Below are 8,387 nucleotides of genomic sequence, written 5' to 3'. Positions count from 1 at the left end.
TTCTTTCATTTTCTTAATTTATTATTTAAGTGTATATGCCTATTTATTCGTTATATATATATATATATATATTAGGGCTGTCAGTCGATTAAAAATTTTAATCTAATTCATCACAGGGTGCTGCGATTAATTAATCTAATTCATTCAGAAACGAATCACCGCCGTGTTGCTCGGAGACACACAACAGTTCTGCTGTGGCTTTATAGATAATATATTCGTTGGCAAAATTGAAAAAAAACACAATATTGTATTTAAAATATAACACAATATTAATTTAAAATACAATTTTAATATTAACTTCTTATTTACTGAACTGTTGTATAAAATGACATTTAATCTCGTGATATTCGGGACAAAATCAGCATCGTGTGATAGCTTACTGCTCTCGCTGCTCGTGTGATGTCGCTTATCATATGAGATAAATATTGAGCCAAAAACTCATACAGGGGAATTTTTTGCCCCAATATCTTGAATTTTAGAGCATAACTTCGTTTATGGAGTTGTTGCTCTGCATCATATTTGTCAACTGTATGAACTGTAAGATGACGTACAGGTCTGGGGGCAGGGCCAGTGCGTTAACTGCCTTAAAATATTTTAATCGCGTTATTTTTTCATAACTAATTAATTAAGTTAATGCTTTAAACTGACAGCCCTAATATATATATATATATAGCCTAGCTTTATGTTTTTCTCCGCTCGCAGTAGCGCTGCATTTGCGTGATGTGATATGATGACCATGTGAATCCTCATGTTCTGTTGTTTGCTGCTTTTTGCGCATGTAAAATTAATCCCCGGGAAACAAATGATAGTATTTTTTAACAGGTCACAGACACTTATCCTTTCTAATTTAATTCAATTCTAATTTAAAATAATCTTGTCGGTTAACGGTTAAAAATCGGTTAACGAGCATCAGTTGTCGGTTAGGAAAAATAACCGAAATTAACATCCCTATTCTGTTATAATGCTACTCGGTGCGGTCGTCACCTGTCTAATAAAATGCATAGCATATTAAAGCACGTTAGACATCATTTAGTCACCCAGAGTGAAGATTTAGTCGCATATGCGAGTGATTTACTCGCAATGTAGAGGGTTGTAGCTGAAAGCATTTTTAAGAACAAGAATAACTTAAGATAATATTAATACAAAATTAATAAATGACGGTGGAAAAAATTTAAATAATCATTCTATAAATCAATATGGTGCCGATATGTGCATTTCTATGAATTAAAACCATAGACTGTATAAAAACATGGACGTAGTGTCCGTGACGTCACCGTAGGTTTCTGAAGAGCATTTTTGAAGCCCAAAGTGGGCGGAACTGGCCGTCACCATCTTGGCAGCGCATCACCGTGCGTCACTCCTGGATAATCGAAAATGGGCAAAGAGGCGGGAGCTGGTTGCTGAAACCACGCCCACCTAGCTCGACGCCGGTGACAGCAGCGGCAATCCACCTGTCACTCAAGTGGCCACGCCCTTAATTATGCAGAACTTTAAGGCTTAATATAATTTAAATGGATGAGTTATAAAAAAAATTCCGCTTGATTTAAACATGGTAAAATGTATTAAAGCTGAGACCTACACTCTTGTTGGTAGCTAAAAGCATTTTTAATAACAAGAATAGCTTAAAACAATATTAATACAAAATTAATAAATGACGGGGGGGAAAAATTTAATAATCAGTCTATAACTAATATGGTGCTGATATGTGCATCCCTACAATGAATTTGTAGTAAAAATGTATTAAACCTGAGCACTACTCTCTTATTGGCACTATGAAATTAGCCAAAATATTTAATACTTCACATTCAATAATAATACATACATTCAATACGCACAAGGGGCAAAAACTATCTAGATCTGAATGACGGGCGTCAAAGTCTGTGAAAATCTGCAGGGCTTTCTGCACAGTTCTGCAACCTCATTTAAGTTTTGAACTCTTGATTTACGCCATTCAACCAAAGTTTCAAACACAGAAAGTAACAGCTCGTGCCTGAAAACTTGCTGTCTAATCTAACAAAAGGTCTTTGAATTGGTGCCGTTCAAGTGGAAGCCGACTGGATTTTCCACTATAATAGTCAAGGACCTGGCAGTTTCCCAGAATGAGGCAAGTCTTAGACTAATTAAGGCTGTCAATGGAGGCTCTCCTTTTATTCACGAACCAGGTTTAATCCCCGCTTGCCCCATTTGCTCCAGAGGGAGCGCCCGCCTGGGTTCAGGCCAAATCTCTATCCATACAGTAGAGCATTTCTGTGGGTTTGACACGGATGCCATCGCTCTGTCTTGAGGGGGAAAGCACTGGCTGTAATGTTACGCCACAGTTTCAGCCCGCGCTGACAGCATGTTATGCTTGTAACGAGACTCTTTGAAGCAAAAGCCGGAGATCTTGTTCTCCTGCGGGCGAAGGTTTTTTGTGCATGTGCAAGAGTCCCTCCCACACATTCCAGTGTCTTATTTTCCCTAGAACACTGACTTTTTTTTTTTACCCAGAATCCATCTGCGTGACCAGAACGAAGCTGAGGAAATGGTTTTGTGCCCATCAGCAGATGGTATGAAAAAGAGAGGGAAAAAGATGGAGGAAGTGAAAGAACAAGAATGGGGAAGAAGACTTTCTTGGTGTAGTCAGTGTACAGGGGTGTATGGCGCTGGAGCGACGATAAGGCCGTATGCTACATAAAGATCCCCAGACGGCACAGATCTGTGGCCAGCTGTTGATTAGCAAGCATGAGAATGAATGCGATCTCACCTTATGCCCATCATTTCCCATGATGCTGTTGTAATCTGATGTATCTCAGCCCTCAGGGGGATTGGGGGACTTAAAACTACTCACTCGACTTCACACGTCATCAAGATGGCATAATAGCCAGATTAAACCAAAGATGAGACCTCTTAGGACTGACTCACATGCTTAAAGACAATGAGCTGCTGACAGCGTAAAGTGAAAATTAAAAACTACTATTATGGTCGATACATATAAGCCAATAATTATTTGCATGCTATAAATCTATTCTACTTTGTTTAAAAAAAAAATTAATTACACAGAAATATACATAAATACTCGTTTTACACATAAAAATTTGTTTTGAAATTTGCTATAAAAATAATGATTACAATTAATAAATGTTTAAAAAGCTTGTATGCTGCATCAAAATATGCTGCAGAAATATTACAAAAATGTAATAAAAAATAAACTGATTTTTAATAACATTTTATATTATTTTGTCTAAATAAATTAAAAACATAACACTATAACTAGCACTCCAACATTATAAAGTATGATATGAAAATTACACTATAATTATAACTACACTATTACTTTATAAATTATGATATTAAAATTGTTCTGAAATCTGCTTTAAAAATAATGGCAGATACCAATAAATAAATAAATAAAATTTTAAAAATGTGCTATATATTGTGAAATGTGCTATAGAAACATTAGACAAAAAAAGTAAAAATGTACAGAATTATTTCTTATTATTTAAAATTTTGTAAATAATTTTTTTTTTTTAACAAAACACTAACTGGCATCCCAACATTATAAAGTACAATATGAAAAATGGATACTCATTTTTAGATATGAAATATTACATTTAGCAATGTTATTAAATTATTTGTAATTTTAACATGTAAAAATTGAGGAAATAAGCATGCACAATTAAACATAAAATATCTATACTGAAATAAAAAAACAATATTTGCCGATAACCGATATGGTACCGATATATTGTGCATTCCTAATCAAACATATTGCATGTATAATAGAAACAGGACTCTATGGAATCCATTTTATTTTTTCTCAAAGTCCATGTTTTCTATTATAATCGTTCCATTTTAATAGTTTAATTAAATTTCAATTAACAAAACGGAATTTAATTTAATCATTTATAAAATGAAATTAACAATAATAATGTCCTACTAGTGTCTTTATTTATTTGGTGTTGTCTATTTTAATTTTTCTGGATTCTGTGTTTTATGATTTAATGACTTTATAAAAAAAAATTATAAAAAAAACACCTTGGTAAATCACACATAAATGTGGAGTGGGAGTGTCCAATGAGATTTAGCTGTGGGCAAAACAAAGCATTCAGGTTTACACTTAACAACATGTCTGTCACTTGGTTGGTCAGAAAACCTGAAAGAGTCACAATTTATTCCATCACATCTACTTTACCTATTTATTAGAGCATGCACTGTTAAATTGAAAACTATGAGAAGAATCTAAAGTAGAGGCTTCAATGTCGCTCTCCGGACTGAAACATCAGGACTGGGTTAAGAAACACTTGCCAAAGTTTTTCATAATATCCATGCAAGAAGGCCATTTCAGAGCAGCCAGACTCAACACACCGGTACAAGAAAAAGCATCCAACTTTTCCAAGAATCTCCAATATCAACATGCATTACTTTAAGTGCAGAGCAGCCTGACATGTTGAAGGCAACAAAAATGACCAAAGACGCCCAGACTCAAGCTGGCAACATGACCACATGCTTAAAAGGCCTTTAATCGGCCAAACCACAGGGGGAAAAAAGGAAGTACGGTGCCATTTCTTCTTTGGCAAACTATTCTGAATAATTTGTCGTTGATGGAAAACCAGGCCCCTCAGAAAAAAGGAAGTCACGGGTGCCACCGCAGAAGAAAAAGGTGAATGTATGACATTAAACATCACCATCCTGTTTTCCTCCAGGCTAACATCAGACAAATGCTACTTCTTTATTTAGCTTTTGATAAACACAAGTGCTCCGGCCAAGTGCTTTCCCTGACAGCCCTAGAGGTGATTGCGGGTAATTGATGATTTCTGAGCGTAAAACACAGGGACATTCGGAAGGTGAATGAAATCATTCAGCTCCGTGTGGAGAGGACATTCATCACGCGTTTCGAGGCTCAGATAAGGGACAGTCGCTCTATTCTAAATGCTCGCAGGACGGTAGATAAGCCCGAGAGCTGTAGGCAGGAGCAGGACCTGATTTCACGCCGGCTACGTGAAGTGTGTGTATGTGTGTGCAGATGGTGTGTATTTATGAAAACGCTGCCTTTCGCTGTTGGGGTTGTTCTTTTCACCACACCGCACCCACCCTCGGCTCCGTTGCCCCCACATGGAGAACGATCCCGGCTAATCTGGCACGTTTGTTTAAAGCATTTAATGAGGATAATCCCCCAGGATGTCTCCTCCCTTTCACTGCATAGAAATACAGAAGAGCCCAATAAAGACGCAATTTAGAGGCAGAACAAGGCGGTACAATGTGAGAGACGCACAACTTCAGAGCCCCGGCTGAAAGGAGCCAGTGTGCCGAGACAAACAGCAGGGTTTACACAGTTAAAGACACAGAAAGAGCTCATCCGGACCTGTTGTACTCTGTACTCAAGCGCACATGCGATGCAAGTGAATAATGTGGGGAAAAGCAGAGAAAACGGAGTCCTCTGATGTTAGACAAGCACAGTTTAACCTGATACAAACAGAACAGACAACTAGTGGTTGTGAAACACAACACTGTGGACTTAGAAGAGCAGAGCAAAGACAAAGAAACACTATTAGCCAGATCCAACCCATTAAAAATCCATCATGTCCATTAAGACAAATCAAGGTCATAACTAGTAGTCTACACATATGGGATTATAGCATAAATAATTAAATTAAATGGCAATTGAGACACAAAAAAATGCTTCATTTGGCATAATGTTTGACTAAATTTCACTACAAATATTTGGGGAAAAGACTAGCTAAGTAGGCTGTTTTGGAAGTACATAACTTACCTCAAAACAGCTGCCAATTTATCACCATGGTATTCGGGACACACAAGAATCGGACATATAAGAAATACTTTATAGTTAATATTACTACTAAATTTGAAACGGTTACTTAAAGGCAAAAACTATAAATTGTTGGCGGCAACAATGGAACAGTTACTCACCACTACTGGGATAGTGACTGGAGTAGCAAAAAGACTAACTGATAGTCATTATTATTGCAGGAATACAAACTAGCAGTGTGCGATTTATGTGGGTTTGGGTTCTGAAAACCTCAAAATAGGCTAAGTCAAAACAAAAGGTTGACGGTCTTAAAAAATATAAGTACATGTACGTTTTAACAGCTTTTGTAAACGTTTCAGGAACCATAAAATTAAGAGTAGTCCAACTTAACTTACTATGAATACACAGGCTACTAACTGGGCGCGAATATTGGTAGTTTGGGTTGTCTGCATCCCTCAAAATAAGTCAAAACAAAAGTTAGGTGTCTTAAAACTAAGTATTCATTTTTCATACAAGTATATATAGGTTTAAATAACATTTCAGTACCACAAAAGAAAGATTAACCTAAAAGTTAGTCAGGGTGCCAAACGGATGCCCGCGAAGTCGCTTACACTTGACGTTCCTATAGCAACAAAACGCCGCTCGAGCACTTTCCGTTATCATTATCGGACAGTATATAGACAAAGTAGCTAGTACTAGTCTAGCACTTAAGTACTAGTCATTGCTAATCAGTTTAACATAGATTTACAAACACAAAACGTCTTCAAGATAGCTGACGGTTAGTGCCAGGGGCGCCACACGACATTGGCGTTATTGCGCGAGACGAACCTCAACCGATTGCATCCCGAAAACGGTAGACCCTCCTAAAAGTCACACACTAGTTCGTACACTGCATACTAGAGTCTGTTGAATACTTACTAGTGAAATTATAATATACCTACTAAAATTAAATAAAAGTAAGCTACTAAGGACATAAATAACGATAAGTTTCAAGTAACGAATGTTAAAACGGCTACCGACAACACATGAGCCCAGTCGGTACATCATCTCACATGCAACATGCGTCTCAGTCCGGGATACGCGTCCCGTCTGAAACCGAACACAACCGCGAACTGCTGGAAGGTACAACGCACAATATTCCACGTCAAACACATAAACACAGACTCTCACCTTGGCAGCGGTTGCAGCGTCCAGACCACGGATTCCCTTTAGATTGAGAGGAATAGATTCCCGGTGCACGGAAAGTTCACATGTCACTCACGCGCGGAGCGACAAGAGATCTGCGGTTCCGAGATTCCCGTTACCGACTAACACACTGAACGCTAGCTCCACGCCCAGGTATCTGATCACATGATGCATCCAGGTGTGACTGGAACACACACGTACATCTACACACACCTGGAGGTCTGATCGCGCTCGCCTCCTCCTGCCCGGTTACTCGAGAACGGAGGAACGGAGCTGATGGATGTGTGTGTGTGTGTGTGTGTGTGTGTGTGAAGAATAGATTCCCGGTGCACGGAAAGTTCACATGTCACTCACACGCGGAGAGACAGAGATCTGCGGTTCCGGGATTCCCGTTCCCGAATAACACACTGAACTCTAGCTCCACGCCCAGGTATCTGATCACATGATGCATCCAGCCAGGTGTCATTGGAACACGCACACGTACATCTACACACACCTGGAGGTCTGATCGCGCTCGCCGCCTCCTGCTCGGTTACTCGAGAACGGAGGAACGGAGCTGATGGATGTGTGTGTGTGTGTGTGTCTCCTCCCCTTCCCCGCGCTAAGAGCTTTAAACCACAGAACCAGCGAAGACCTGATGGAGGAGAGAGCTCGATCTTAAAGTGCTTTTAATCTAGTGTAGATTAGTGAAAAGAGCATATCTTCCAAATTCAATGATTACTTTTAAAGCTAGTCTGGCACTTATAAAAGTACCATGGTATTACTATGTTTTGCTTATTTTGCCATGGTATCATGCTGATACTATGTTGTTTAGACATGTACAATGACAATACCATGTATTTTCATGATGTGTACCACCATAATATTTTAAGTGCCTTGGAATAATATAAATACCATAGTAATGAAAATGGTACTATGATATGAAAGTACCATAGTACTTTTTGTAATTGAACACTTACAATTGAACATCTATCTTATCATCAACTTACAATTGAATTGAACATCTCTCTACACACAAAAGAGCCACAATCATGAATGACCATAGTATATGTCAAAGTACCATAGTGCTTTCTGTAAATAAATACAAAAATAACTATCTATCTATCTATCTATCTATCTGTACCATGTTTTATATGAAAGTACCATGATATTACCCTGTGATACCATGGCACCCCTACTGTTTATGCTATTTTAATTAGATTTATTTATGTTTTTATATTTTGTGTTATGCAGCACAGTCAGCATTCAGCAGAACTCAAACAACTTTCACTTTTCTGACAGATTCAACTCTGTCGAGTGTGTTATCTGTCAACAGTTCAAGTCACCTGAGAAAGTGTAACAGAGTCGCATCCATCTCCCCGGAGTGGGACACGGTGTAGTTTATTCCTGTCAGGGGACGTACAATAAATGATCCTATTTCTGTCACCCTGTGTGGGGAAGCAAAATATGAAGTGTT

At 38.2% G+C, this 8,387-nt stretch overlaps 1 protein-coding gene across 1 annotated transcript in view; it reads right to left on the bottom strand.

Annotated features, from left to right (window-relative positions):
* The window catches only part of LOC107754377 (plexin-B2-like), a 190,075-nt gene extending 182,874 nt beyond the window's left edge, over positions 1–7,201 (bottom strand). Inside the window, exon 1 of the mRNA XM_016570792.1 lies at positions 6,917–7,201. The gene's annotated coding sequence lies outside the window, so the exon portion shown is untranslated. The remainder of the gene's footprint in view (positions 1–6,916) is intronic.
* Between the last annotated feature and the right edge of the window lie 1,186 nt (positions 7,202–8,387).

Source organism: Sinocyclocheilus rhinocerous, unplaced genomic scaffold (assembly GCF_001515625.1).
Source record: "Sinocyclocheilus rhinocerous isolate Xijiao unplaced genomic scaffold, SAMN03320098_v1.1 scaffold561, whole genome shotgun sequence".
NCBI lineage: Eukaryota > Metazoa > Chordata > Actinopteri > Cypriniformes > Cyprinidae > Sinocyclocheilus > Sinocyclocheilus rhinocerous.
Note: the sequence above shows the minus strand (reverse complement) of the source record. Positions and strands in the feature narration are given on the sequence as shown.